This window comes from Melanerpes formicivorus, unplaced genomic scaffold, assembly GCF_026170545.1.
Source record: "Melanerpes formicivorus ecotype bairdi unplaced genomic scaffold, bMelFor1.0.p_v2 SCAF_6, whole genome shotgun sequence".
Lineage (NCBI taxonomy): Eukaryota > Metazoa > Chordata > Aves > Piciformes > Picidae > Melanerpes > Melanerpes formicivorus.
In genome coordinates, this window is record NW_027142358.1 from 27,741,056 (window position 1) to 27,756,421 (window position 15,366).

The following is a 15,366-nucleotide window of genomic DNA, read 5'->3' on the forward strand; positions in this document are numbered from 1 at the left end:
GTTTGTAGACCCTGGTGATAATATCATCACGCGAATGTTATTAGCATGATTATTCTCCTACTTACTCATCTCTGTGCTGATGCTCAGAAAAGATAGTTACTGTTAGTTGTGGGATGAAATGCACTTGATGCATTTGGAGAAGGGAAAAAGGAACAGCAGGAGCCACACAACTTTAAATTTTCATTACAGGCCTTTCAGCTCCCCTTCCTCTTTTCCCTAATCTTTCCTGCATCTGCTGGGTGAATCTTACAAAATAATAATTAGGACGAATAGAGAGGATCAGTGTGATGCAACACATCACACTACCACATAACATAGGATGCAGTTAGAAAGTTGGTGAGCAAGGTCACCTGTTTAGACAGAGCTGTGTGAAAAACTGAGTGCCAAGCTTGCTTTAAACTAAAGGCCCTGCTCTTTAATCTCTTCCTCTACAAGCCAACGTCTAGAGAAGTTAGTGTCACTTGTTTGGTGGTGATGATGGATGGTACTGAAGCCAACCTGCTGCCCCTCTCTCTGTGCTACAGCTCCTGTGGCTTTGGTGCAGGATTTTTATTGTTATTATTATTTTATGTATTTCTTTTAAATCCTATTTTTCTTCTATATTCTGTTTTGTTGTACTTAACTAGGTTGGGTTAATCTAGAGCTGAGTCGAGAATATGTTTGGCAAAGAACTCTACTTCAGAGTATGATGCAGGACTCTTTCAGAAGCAACACCCTGAAGATACAGTGAAAAATAGTTCTATAATGATACTGAACTGTCCTGGGAGGAACGGAGATGTTAGAGTGGGTCCAGAGTATGGCCATAAAGATGACCAGAGGGCTGAAGCACTGCTCCTATGGGGGCAGGCTGTGAGAGTTGAAGTTGTTCAGCCTCAAGAAGAGGAGGTTGCAGCAAGACCTTAGAGCAGTCTTCCAGTACCTGAAAGGGGCTACGAGGAAGTTTTTCACAAGGGCATATAGTGATGGGGGAGGGGAAATGGCTATAAACTGGAAGAGGGGAGATTTAGACTGGATATTAGAAATAAATCTCTTGACAATGAGGGTGGTGAGCCACTAGAACAGCTTGCCCAGGGAAGTAGAGGGTAGGGTTAGGGAGGGCCTTGAACAACCTGGTCTAGTGGAAGGTGTCCCTGTTCATGTCAAGGGGGTTGGAACTAGGTGATCTTTAAAGTTCTTTCCAACTCAGATCATTCTTTGATTTTATATGTTCATTTCAAATTATTTATCCTTTACTCAACTTTTGGTTCAATTTTACAGCAAACTTCTGCAATTGTACTGATTTGCATGGTGTTTGAACAACATTTGTCATAAAACAGAACAAAACCTTCAGTTCCTTTGTTATGTGGGACATCCTCCTTTAGCTCCTGACAAGTCTCACTTTCCTGACTGGATTTATGAAGACAAGCAAAGAGAGAGATGAGTGTTGCTTGTTCCCTTGCCCTCTGGTCACGGATGCTGACTACCCCAAATGCTTGTCGGGAAATTTCTTTAAAACTATCCATAGTAATAAATAAACTTTGTGATCCCAAACTGTGGACTATTTATATTTCTTCCTTACATTTCCCTTTGCTATTTCAGGCTCAGTGTTAAATGCAGCCTTTTAGGAATTTTTGGCCATCATTTATACACTGGGGTTGATGGAACCTTCGAAATTCTTCACTTTCCAAACCCCCTTTTACTAAGGAGATGTGGGAGAAGTTGCACTGAGTATTTCTGGAGAAATGCAGTGTGGGCTTTGTCCTTCTTGGAGCTTCTTGCAGCTCCACCTGGGTGACTGTGGGAGCTGCTCTTGTTTGGCTTTTTCTGTTGGCTTGTAGCATCTGGTGAATGGGTGTAAGCACTCTCCCTTCCACACATTTGCTGTGAAAAGGGCTTTTGTTGAGCTGTCGAATTACATCTTGTCAGGTCCTAGATGTTGGTGTCAGGGCCACCAGCCAGGCAGGTGGGGATGAAAGTACCTTGGTGTCTCTTGCTCTGCTGTGGTGACCCATAGAATGGTTTAGTTTGGAAGGGACCTTTAAAGGTCATCTAGTCCAAGGCCCCTGCAGTGAGCATGGACATCTTCAACTAGAGCAAGTTGCTCAGAGCCCTGTCTACTATGACCCAGGGATGTGGTACTATCTTGAAAAGACAAAAATAGTAATGCCAAGGGTGGTCAAGGGGTAATCCCCCTCACCTCTCAGAACAGAAAACACTCATGGGGCTTTTGGCAGCTTCATGCAGTACTTTCAGGACTCACTCACCTTTTTTTCTCCCCCAAGCAGAATATTGTGTCCTTGGTACGTGGCTTCCCAAGCAAGGCAGAGAAGACATCCATATATTCCCTACACCATTTTTCTCTTTAGTGGATATTAGCAGATGTGCTTCCAGCAGACTGGCTAAGCACAAACAGGCTTTTAGACTGACAGGTTCATGAACCAAAGGCCCTGTTGGCGCGCGCTCGTATACCCTGTTCCCCTCACGGTGCCCCAGCCCTCTGCGCTGCTCTCCACCAAGCGCACTGCTGAGCTCAGAGCCTCAAAATATCCCTTTCCCAAGGGATTCTGATGATTGATTGATTTTTTTCCCCCTCTTTTATTTTTTTTTCCTCCTCACTGCCCACTAAACTGATGCCTATAAGTGCTCGTGCCGTTGCTGAGGCTCACTTGCTGCTCCCAGATAAGCACTCTAATCCTTTGTCTTGTGTGTTGGGATAAGACACCAACCCTTACAGCAGCACCACAGCATTTTCCTGAGTTTCTTTTTCAGAGCTTCTCTTGGCCCATTGCCCCTGCTAGCCTGCTCCCTTTATGGATTAGCTGGACTTCAAGGAAAATCCTCCTTTAACAATAGCATGGAATTGTGTGGTTCTTGGTCTACCTAAGGAGAGGTGCCAACAGTATTTTCTGCTACAAGAGAATCCGCTCAGTCCTTTTGATCCGATTTCTCTCTTCTTGATTTTGATATCTCTACAAAAGCCGTTGCAGATGGGAAAGGGGAAAATACCAACAAACACATACCAACCAAGTCACCATCAGTTTTTGTTCATTTTTCTTTTCCTCCCCCTCCCACCCTCTCTTCTTAAGCTGCAGAAGCGGCCTCATGGAAGAGAAACTAAATCGCTCTCCTTTTGCTTTGGGCTGTTTTTCATCACTTCTTCTGTGTGCTTCCTGACCCCAGAAAGCAGGCTTAAGTTGCTACATTCCTCCTCCTTCACCATAACCTGAGACACAGTTCCTCTAGTTTCAGCAGATGTGCCAAAGGTACTCCCTTCTCCCTTGAGCATAACTTAAAGTTTGGCAAATAAAAAGCTTGGACACTTTCCAGGGAAATGTTTTTTCTCTTTAAAAAGCAGTGGGAGTTTCTGTTTGGTTTTGGTGTTTGTTTTATTTGGGGGGTGGGGTTGTTTTGTTGTTGGGGTGCTTGAGTTTTTTTTTTTATTGGTTGGTTGGGATTTTTTGTTTGTTAACTTTTGTTTGTGTGTGTCCAAAAGTAATTTATTTGAGCTTGAACTGTGGTTTGAAACATCTGATGAAACTCTTAGAAATACAGTTTCCTTAATGTTTCAAGGGAGCTCTCACTGAGCTCCAGATGTTTTGCCATTGACCAGCAGCTCTGGAAATGGGTAGCCAGGCAGGGAAATTATCATTCCTCTCAACCTTAACTATACCAGAAGGCATAAGCAGTGACACTGAAAAAATGTCAATTAACCTGCACTGTTGGTAACCTCAGAGGTTTCTCTTTGCTTGGAAACTTTCTCTTTTTTTGGGGCGGGCAGGGGGGAAGGGAAATTTCCATAGGTGTTTGTGTGTGACATGTCTGTAGGTGCTCACATGAGCAAAACCCATGTAAATGAAGCTGGAAATCCTGCTGCCTTTGGTCAGCTTCAGAGGTAGCTAAAGCCCAGCTGTGCTGCACAGCCAGGAGGATACAACAGGGTTAACACACATAAAAGCAGACACAAGATCCTTCATGTCTCAGACCAAGCAGCAGGCATGCTTCAGGTCTTACAGAAAAAATAAAAAGTAAAAAAAAAATCCCACTGAATTGATGTGAAACTCTATGATGGTGAAAATATGGGAAATTTCTGCCACCTGTCCCTTGCATCCATCTTTCTCAAGTCAGCTCATAACCAGTTCATCCAAAGCTTCCAGCTGCTTGGCATTTCTTGTGTAAAATAATTAATGATTATAGGCAATGGAGATGTTGTAGGGATAGTCTTGGGCATTTGTATACAGGCACTTCAGTGTATTCAGTGTTCAGCAGCAGTTCCATAAGGAGAGAAAAATAAGGACTATAATATGAAGAAATATTAGGAAAAGGAATTTTTTTTGCTAAGCACTATAATACCAGTATATAAACCTACCATGCACTTTCATATACCTGCAGCCCTTCCATCTGGGTATAGAAAGAAGGATCAAGATTTTGGGGTGGCTTCTGCATGGGAAACAATGTAAGGATTAAAAGCTGGGAGTGTGAGCGCAAAGTTACCAGGGCAGTACTGTTGCTTACTCAAATTTTGAGGAACTAAGAGCTCAGCCATAGGAAACATTATGCCCTGCTCTGGCTCTTGCAGCCCTGCCTTAGTATTGGCTTTGGGCTGAGATGGATGGACTTTAAGATCCAGTCCAAGATGACCAGTCCCAAACAATCCCTTGTGCAATTATGTTCACTTCCATGGGTTTATTTCCAAATAAATGACCAAATGGCAGTAAATAAAAACACACGAGTTAAAAACAGGGTCTGTCAGAACAGTATTTCAAGTACTGAGCTTTTCAGACCCTAGAAATGTACGTGGTGAGACAGATTGTCCTGGAATTGCCCATTCCCTGGGCTTGGAGCCACAGTAACATCTCATGTGTTTGTTCCTTCACCATCAGGATAAGCTGGAAAGAAGTTGTTTGTTTGTCCCTGGTTTTGGAGCTTGTAGTACATACTAGAAAAGCTGCTGAGAGGCTGAATGGAAAAAATTTCTTAAACTGCCAATAAGAATGCTGGGAGCAGACTTTTGAGCAGGGTGTGTTGAGACAGGACAAGGGGTGATGGGTTTAGATTAAAAGAGGGAAATTTATACTAGATTGAAGGAAGAAGTTTTTTACACTGAGGGCAGTGAGACACAGGCTTAGGTTGCCCGGAGAGTTGGTAGATGCCCCATCCATGGAACCATTCCAGGTCAGGTTGTTTGGGGCACTGAGCACCCAGCTGTAGTTGCAGATGTCCCTGCTGATTGTAGGGAATGTTGGATTAGATGACTTTTAAAGGTCCCTTCTAACCCAAACCAGACTATGATGCTAAGTTCTTATTTAAATTATGTGTATGTAATTTTACTATGATTCATGGAAATACTGTGATAGTTGTTACTCCATTGCACATTTTGCTTCAACCCCAAGTCCCTAACTGGTGTCTTAATGTGTAAGGTTATGTTAGAGTGCAGAAGTCCTGACACAGCCCCTACATGCAGGATGCACTGGACAGAGTGCATCAAGACAATGGTGCCAAATTGGAAAGATAAGGCTCAGGCCCTAGGACTGTGTAGCTCACATATATATCACAATTACACTTCCCCGAGACTAGAAATGCTGGGTAATTGTCTTTCCCTGCCAGTGTGCTCAGGGCGCTTTACAACAATAAATTTCACCAGGAGTGCTAAAAAAGAGAGAGCACAATAACATGAAACCTGCTGCTCCAAAAAATGTAAGCAAATGATACATGCATAGAAAAGCTAGGGTTGGGGCATGCAGGATGGTGGGGCCCAGGGAGCTGCTCCAAGGCTAGAGTTCTCGGCAGTGGGTGTCAATGGGGTGTGGAGGCGATAGAGATCTGCACCACTCCGCGTTACTGCCCACAGTGCTTCTAAAGAGCAAGAAAACTCCGGGCTGAGCATCGATTGGGAAGGAAGGACAAGGTTCTCTTTGCAGCCAAGGCAAAATTGTGTGCCAATCAAAAAGTTGATAGGCAGCCTGTTGTTGACCCCTAGGGAGCATCAGAGGACAAATATCCTTGAGAGGAAATTCGAAAAATAATCTTCAGGGAAGTCAAGCTAGCACTGCTAGAAGAGCTGCTGCACCATGGTGCCAGGATATCTGAACATTAGAATAGAATAGAATAGAATAGAATAGAATAGAATAGAATAGAATAGAATAGAATAGAATAGAATAGAATAGAATAGAATAGAATAGAATAGAATAGAATAGAATAGAATAGAATAATAAACCAGGTTGGAAGAGACCTTCAAGATCATCGCGTCCAACCCATCAACCAATCCAACCCACCTAAACAACTAAACCATGGCACCAAGCACCCCATCAAGTCTCCTCCTGAATACCTCCAATGATGGCGACTCCACCACCTCCCCAGGCAGCCCATTCCAATGGGCAATCACTCTCTCTGTATAGAACTTTTTCCTAACATCCAACCCAAACCTCCCCTGGCGCAGCCTGAGACTGTGTCCTCTTGTTCTGGTACTGGCTGCCTGGGAGAAGCGATCAACATCCACCTGTCTACAACTTCCCTTCAGGTAGTTGTAGAGAGCAATAAGGTCACCCCTGAGTCTCCTCCTCTCCAGGCTAAGCAACCCCAGCTCCCTCAATCTCTCCTCATAGGGCTTGTCCACACAGACCTCCTGTGGAAAGACACCTATATGTTCCTGTCCTGCACTTAGGAAATATCTTAACTGCTGAAAAGCAACATGGGATGAGATTTGCCGGATTTGGTGCCCGACTCATTGCAGACTCTCTTCTGGCATCTTGGGCAAAACCACCTCCAGCTTTGCCTAGAGAAGTGGAGAGCAGTGGTCCTCACCTTGTGTCTTCTTTCTCTCTTTTCTCCTGTCCTCCTCACTTTTCTCCTCCCCCCTTTTGTCACCTCCCCCCTTTTGTCTTCACCTCCACCCTTTTTTCTTCTTCTTCTCTCTTTTCCCTTCTCCTCCTCTCTTTTCCCTTCTCCTCCTCTCTCCTCTCCTTGGCTGGTAGGTGAAAAATGCAAATCCTTCCTGCGATGTCATTTACGAGGCATGTCCTATAACAGGGCCTTGATCTCACTGGATCCTTCATAATAACAAGAGACAAAAAATAATGAGAATATATTCAAAACTGGACAAGAGAGGGTAGTTGGGTAGTTTTCCATGGCCATTAGATCAGTGATACTCACTGTGTTGTCTCTATATGTTTTGAAGGCATCCATAATTAGAACACAGTTTTTGTGACCCCATCTTAGAGTGGATTTGATTTTGAGAAGGGAAAGATGTCAGTAAATCATTATTATTCATGTGACAAATCCTGAAGGGTAAATTTTTTTTTAAACACCACCTCTATCCGTCTCTCCCATGTCACCTAACTTTTATGCTATAACACTGTTCCCTTAGAGATATCGTATAAAATATCTCTCACTTCCCAATATTATTCATAGAATTCCCGTTATAGAACACTGAAAACCCAGATTAGAAGAGTACAAGAATATTTTATGACCAGTTTGAAAATGCTGTTACTGCTGCAATAAATTAAGAAGTTAAATTACTCCCACATTGAGTATTGATATACTGTGCATGGCAGAAAAATCCTTTTGAAATATACTGTACAATACATAGAGAGAAATTCTGGCCCCTTTGATGGCTGCAGTGTGACTGCCAGCAAAGTGGTTTGTGCGTCTGTGGGGGTAGGGGGATGGGGTTGCCAAGTTCTGGTCTTCAAAGTGATGGGTTGAGCATGAAGAAAATCAGAAAAGTTCAATATCTTATTAAAGTTTACAAATATCTAAATTATGGGTGCCAAGACGATGGGTCCAGACTCTTCTCAGTGGTCCCCAGTGACAGGACAAGAAGTAATGGGCATAAACTTGAATGCAGGAAGTTACCTCTAAACATGGGAAGGAAATTCTTTACTTTGAGGGTAGTAGAGCACTGGAACTGGTTGCCCAGAGAGGTGGTGGAGTCTCCATCTGTGGAGACTTTCAAAGCCCATATGGATGTTTTCCCATGTGATCTGCTTTAGGTGATCCTGCTTTGACAGGAGGGATTGGACTCAATGATCTTCAGAGGTCCCTTCCAACCCCTACCATTCTGTGATTCTATGGTTATTTGCCAATATTGGGGTGAGTATGTAATGGTCAAGTCTCCATTCCTGGTTCTTGTCACATTGAGACTTCGTGAACTCTACCTCTGTAGGCAGAATATATTATGGACCAGAAGACACAATCTCTCATAATATGATTGCTCTTGCATGTATATATATGGGCATTATTGTAGTCTTTACCTGACCACAGGGAAAAATTTGGGCTGTTTAGCTTGTAGAAGAGAAGGCTCTGAGGAGACCTTTGAATACGCGAAAGGGGCTACAAGAAAGCTGGGGAAGGACTTTTCACAAGGGCTTGTAATGATTGACAAGAGGGAATGGATTTAAGATTGAGGAGGGGAGATTTAGACTGGGTATTAAAAAAAAATATCTTTACAGTAAGGATGGTGAGACACTGGAAAAGATTATCCAAGAAGGTTGTGAATGCCCCCTCCCTGGAGGTGTTCAAGGCAAGGATGGACAAGTCCTTGAACAATCTGGTCTAGTGGGAGGTGTCTTGGCCCATGGCAGGTGATGTTTTTGAACTAGATAATCATTTAAGTGCCTTTAAACCCAAACCATTCTATGGTTCTATGATTATGCTATAGCATGTGATGTGTATATGACTCTCCTGTGTTGGGTTCTTCTGCTAAACCATCATTCAAGCTGAAAACTTTGACTGCAAAGGGAAAAGGAGAGAAAAAAATACAAACACTAGATCCAGTCTGACTGATGAGATTCAGTTACTTTCCACTTTTAGATACAAAGATGCTCAATGAATCAATTAAATAAAAATTTAAGCCATATTTCTGTTTGTTTGCATTGATGTAAAGCCTCTGGAACATTCCAGACAATTTCGATGCAGTTTTCCAGGAATTTTTTAACACAAAATTTCTTTTTATCTGCTTGCAAAGCTTCAGATGTGAAACATTGCAATGGGAACTCTGCTTAGATAAGATGGTTGTTAGAGTATTTTTTCCCAGTTCATAAGGGGCAGGAAACTACTGGAGAGAGTCTAGCAGAGGCTCCAAAGATGCCAAGGGGACTGGAGCATCTCTTTGAGGAGGTGTCTCTTTTGAGAGACTAGGGGCTCTGAACCCTGGAGAAGAGCAGCCTGAGTGGGGATCTTCTGAGGACTCAGCAAGAGCTAAAGTATGGGGGACAAAGAGGATGGGGCGAGACTCTTTTTAGTGGTGCCCACTGACAGAACAAGGGACAATGGGCACAAATGAGAACCCAGAGTTCCATCTGAACAGCAGGAGAAACTGTGAGAGTGCTGGAGCCCTGGAGCACACTGCCCAGAGAGGTTATGGAGTCTTTCTCTGGAGAATTTCCAAACCTGCTTGTGATCCTGGGCAACCTGCAACCATTGACCCTGCTTTAACAGTGGGGTTGGACTAGGTGATTCCTAGAGGTCCCTTCTAACTCTTACCATTCTGTGATCTTCATATATTGTCTGCAGCGCACAAAAAAGCAGCATTTTATTAAGCAAAATAATTGGAAACATTTACACATTAGACTGAATTTGTAAACAAATTACCAACAAAAGAGCTACCTTAGGCATCCTGCAAAGAAATCCACACCAAGCTGCTGCAAAGGAGACAGGTTAAGCAGCTTGTTTGGTCTTGCCAAGAACCTGGCAAATCCAGTAGTTAAGTTTACAATAATAATTACAGTGTGTTTTGCTGATTACAATATTCTGGCCCTAAAGTGACTCTTTAACTAAGCTGGCTGTGGACTCAAGTCCCTCCAAGTAATGTGATCTGTTTATTAACGAATGCTTTTAATGAGTGAGTCCTTTCCTTGTTATTCCCCAAACCAGGGGAACAAGCTTTCAGCAGGAGTTATTTATATAAAACGGAGCAGCACAGAGTTATTTAAGACCAACACAAACAGCAATGCAGCCTGGGTTGTGTTTTTAGAGGTTATTCTTGGAGGATTTTCTTTCCCAAGCAAAAGTGAGGCAATTGAAGGGTAGAAGTCGAGTAGCACAGATTTCCCTAGCTGAGGGGAAAAATTCACTCAATGATAAGCTGAACTTCTCTGTTAACCCCAAAGCTTTTCAGACTCTTGACTTTTCATAGAATCTCAGCATAGTAGGGTCACCCACAGCAGATTGCCCAGCATCACAATGCCCAGGTGGGTTTGGGATCTCTCCAAAGAAAGAGACTCCACACTTCTTCTCTGGGCAGGCTGCACCAGGGCTTTGGCGCCGTCACAGCCTCTTGTGTTGATGTGGAAGTTTCTGTGTTCTGGTTTGTGTCCATCGCCCCTTGTCCTGTTGCAGGGTACCACTTTAAAAAGACTGGCCCCTTCTTCTTGACATCCAGCCTTTAGATATTTATAAACATTAATAAGATCCCCTTTCAGTCCACTTTTCTCCCAGTTAAACGGACCCAGGTCTTCTCAGCCTTTCCTCATCAAACAGATTTTCTAGTCCCTTAATCATCCTCATAGCCTCTGTTGCACACTGTCTAGTATTTCCCTGTCTCTCTTGAACTGGTGAGCCCAGAACTGCACACAATACTCCAGACATGGTCTTACTGGGGCAGAGTAGATGAGAAGGAGTGAAAAAGTTTTTCCTCATTTTCAGATGTAATCTCCTGGGTTCCAGTTTCTGGGCTATTGCCCCTTGTCCCCTTTTGCTGGGCACCACTGAAAAGAGTCTGGCCAGAACCTCTTGGCACCCACTTGACTTTTGCCTTGGAGCTGGTGGATCTCAGAGTAAGCCCAGCCAAAGGATGTCTTCCCGCCCCAGCCACAAAGAATATGGAGAAAAGGAGCTGATCCACAGCCCACATCAACAAGGCTGATGCCATTCTGCCCAAAGTGCCTTATCTTCATGTATAATCATGTAGCAAATCATGTATTCATTTGTGTTATTAAATAAGGACTAACAGAGTTGTAGACCCAGCAGAGCAGAAGGGATGCACAAAGGATCATGGGTTCCCGGCATTCCCTGCTCCCTCTTGGAAAGCCGCTGACTCACTCCCCGAGCAATCAGCGTTGTGTGCCATTACAAATGGGGTGGTTAATAGGCCTGCATCCATTATCATTAGTGCATCTCAGCACGCAGGTACATGATGGGTCCTGCCAGCGCATTTGCTCCAGCTCACTGAGCCAGGGGCCATGCTCCATTGCAAATGAGGATGAGGAACACCTGCTCCAGGGTTTTTCGGCAGACCGGAGTCATCCTTCACATCTCATGCAACACTTGTTCTGTCAGAATGCAATGCTGGCACCGGCCGGAGCAGCAGTGTGCCAGGCGTCCGACTAAAGATTATAGACTTTCCCTGTGGTCTTCTGATGAAGTTCAGCTTTGAATTTTTTTTTTTTTTAATTTATTTATTTTCTCCCAAAGAAACCTTTTAAAAAATTTATGAACTTCATATTAAGCATTCAGTCATTATGGTAAGGGTTTAAAAATGAAGATAAAAAAACCCCAAACAACCCAACCCTCCACAACCCAAAACTTTGCTTCAGAAATTAACTTCTTTTTTTTTATTGAAAAAAAAAAAATATACTTTTTTTTTGGCAATTAGAATGGGAGCATAAAATATTTATTGAGCCTGATAATTTTATTCACAGTGCTGAGTGCTGTCTGGTTTGATGTATTTTCTGAGAGATGGCTGGTTTGAAATGTTTGCTGTGAGATTTTTTTTGGGGGAGGGGGAAATCAGAGTTGGTTTCTTGTTCTACTTCTTTCTGGTTTTCTCCAACTACTCATGGTGTTTATAGGGATTTTGTTTGAATTGTACAGTTTCTGTCTCTGGAGGCATTCAAAGCCCACTTGGACATGTTTCTAGGTGATTTACTTTAGGTGACCCTGCTCTGGTTGGGGGTTTGGACTAGATGATCTTCAGAGGTCACTTCCAACCCACAATGTTCTGTGATTCTGTCTGCACTGGGTGACCTGTGGTATTAGGTACTAACTGAAGAGGAGGAAAAGATGAGAAAATGTTGCCTTCTCAACGTATGTATTTTTCCATCCAGAAGCCATTGTGCTGGCTGTCCTCCAGAGCCAGGACAAAGGCTTTCCACATTTTACTCCAAAAGCCACGATGCTGCTGCCAGCCCCAGGCCGGCTTCTTTTAGGCACTGAAAATGAAAATTAAGGGAGGAAAAATGGTTTCAATTTGCATGAGAAGCTTTTGAGGTTTGTAAATAACAGTGAAGGACACCACAAAGATAGTAGTGTGGCAGCCTGTCCGTCTCATCTCCCTTTCATTTAGAATGGGGATCTTCTGGGCACTGCTTCTCAGCCCCCAGAACCATAGGCTGCAGGCAGAGGCTGGCACCTTGGACTGCCCTATCACCCATCTTGCAAGCAGGACCAGATGTGGGGCTCATCCTTGTCTCCCCATCATGCTGAACCTCTCTCCTGGGAAGAGACCTCCAGACCACTCCCTTTGGAGGACACCTCATGTCCACTGTCATTTTCCCTGATGGGTGATGAAACAAGACTTGGGCTGGACTGTAACAGAAGAACAGCCACTGCAGTGTCATGCATCACTAACAATGATGCAACACTGACATGTACTTACTGACTGGTGGCATCTTTGTCTCTCAAACAAGTGGAAGGAATAAGAGCGGTCTACTCCACACCCAAAATGCAGGTACGTGGACTTGGCTCTGGACTTGGAATAAGGAGTCAACTATGAAATTCCTGTTCACTTTTCTTACTTTGCTTCTTTCCTGTCCCTCCTCCCAAACTTCCCTTCCACACTGAAGAGGCTTTTCGTTCTGCTTTCAGAGCCTCCAAGAAGATGACAGGTGCTTTGTTTCAACAGGAAGTCCCATCTGGTGTCATAAAGGTTTCCACAGTGATAAAATTAGGCTGGAGGTTATAGTTCTGCTTCTCTCCTTCTCTGTCACGAAAGTGTATTCCTCAGTTTGATCAGGAAATATTTAGGGGAACAAAGTCTTATAATCTTTTATGATCAGGCACTACCTAAAAATTACTCCTATCATCCATTCTTTTAGCTACTGAGAATTTGATGCTCAAATAGAATAGAATAGAATAGAATAAACCAGGTTGGAAGAGACCTTCAAGATCATCGTGTCCAATCCATCAACCAATCCAACCCACCTAAACAACTAACCCATGGCACCAAGCACCCCATCAAGTCTCCTCCTGAAAACCTCCAATGACGGCGACTCCACCACCTCCCCAGGCAGCCCATTCCAATGGGCAATCACTTGAACTGGTGTTCCTCAAGGTGCTTCTTGGACTGTCTGAGGTTTGAGTTCCTTGGTCACTCCCATCATGCCTTGTTTCATGTTTTGTTTTATTTTTCTCTCCTTTATTATTGTCCTCCTCAGTACTGTCTCTCCTTTTGAGACTGGTATGAGTAGTCTTCAAGATAGATTTAAAGGGAATGCCAAATATAAGATGCTCAGACAAAACAAATGTCCAAAACTGCTGAGGACTTTGCCACCACTCAGGTACCAAAGATTTTTAATGATTTGGTGAAAAACTGCTCCAAGAAGCACTATTGTGATTGTTATGGGTACATCTGTGGGGTTTTGTGTCCTCCACATCACTAAACAGAAATATCCCATCTTGCTTCTTTTATCCTAGTGGATAAAACTTTACAAAACAGGCTGCTCAAAGTGGAGTCCCTATCCCTGGATTGACTTTGAAGATGTATAGATGTGGTGCTGAGGGACATGGTTTAGTGGTGATCCAACAATGCTGGGTTAATGATTGGACTTGATGATGTTCAAGGTCTCTTCTAACCAAAGCTATTCTATGATTCTAGAGTTCCGATCACGAAAGAATCACTGCTGAAGGTGCTGAGGGCTATGCCACACTGAATGTCCTTGGATTGCTAATAGGTATGTCCCTGCTTTCCCCAGGCAATAATGGTCTGTACACTGATGATTCAGTTTCAACCATCTAAAAAAAGTTTCATATCACTTTGTGTAAGTTTTAGGGAGAGAGATAAAACTCTTCAGCTTTTGAATTGTAATTATGACACAGTTTTGATCTGTTCAGCAAAACCGAAGAGGGAAGAGCCGGTCTACAGGGTCAGAAGGACAGTCCAAGGGAAAACCATGAGAAAAGAGCAAACACATTGCAATGAGTAGTTTAGGAAGCAAAAATGCTTTAAGTGGCATTTAATAGACGCACATTAGCATTTAGCCTTTTTCTTGTTTAAGGCATATTGCTATATCTGTGGCTTTTGAAGTATCAGGTTTTGATGGGCTTTTGCTTGTGTACTACAAACGACTTTATTCTGATTTCCACCCATCCACTGAGAGCTGCTCCAGGTTGCTGCTGCTGCAACACTGGAAAAATAGGTGTTGGAAATGCCAAGTCTCTGCTCACTCAGAGGAAAAGCTATTCAGAGGGGTGGTAATTCTGCAGAATGTGGATGGATGTGGGTGATGCAGGCCAGGTACGAGGAGAAGTATGAGTAAGGAAATTAGGTTTTGATTTGGAATTTTCAAGGAGTAACCCTAGAACAGAGCCTGAAAAACTTCATGTAGAAGCAATCCCTTGGGAATAGATGGGATGTGTATACTTCACTGCATCTCCCAGGCTGGGTTTAAGAGAAGGCAATGAGAGAGACCCATGATAATAGTCTGGGGATGCTTAAAAAATTCTTGGCTTTCTTCTGTCACAACAAAAATAAACAAGATCTTCCTTTTATTTTCATATCCACCGGGAGCACTGGCTATCTACTGGGACATGTCTGTCATGTTCTGTAGGGAAGAGCTCCAGAAGGAGATAGGGAATATTTTTGGTTTTGGCTTGGAGGACATGAAGACAGCCACTCACCCATGGTGAGTTTCTTACGCAGCACCCAACTCCATGTGTCTCTACCAGCTTAGATGAGGCCTGAAGACACTTAAAGAGGAACTGTAAGAAAAGTGGGGACAGACTTTTTATCAGAGCCTGTTGTAACAGGACAAGGGGTGATGGTTTGAAGTAAAAGATTCAGACTAGAGGGAAGGAAGAAATAACCACTGCAATTTCTCACACTGAAGGTGGTGAGACACTGGTCCAGTAGAGGTGGTAAATTTCCCATCCCTGGAACCATGGCAAGCTGGGTTGTTTGGGGCTCTGAGCAACCTGCTCTAGTTGTATATGTCCCTGTTGACTGCAAGGGGTTGGACTAAACAACTTCACAGGCCTCTTACAACCCAAACCATTCTATGATGCCTTATAAATGGCTTTAGAAGTAAGGTAGAAAAAAGTATAGTGGAGATAAGCTTAGAAAGTGGGTTGTTGGCGGTTCAGTGTTTCCAAATGTGTCCTGATGGATTTTACATTGAAAAAGTAGGAAGGAGAGATTAAGATATGGAGTACTACTGGCTTGCTTAGTGCAACCAC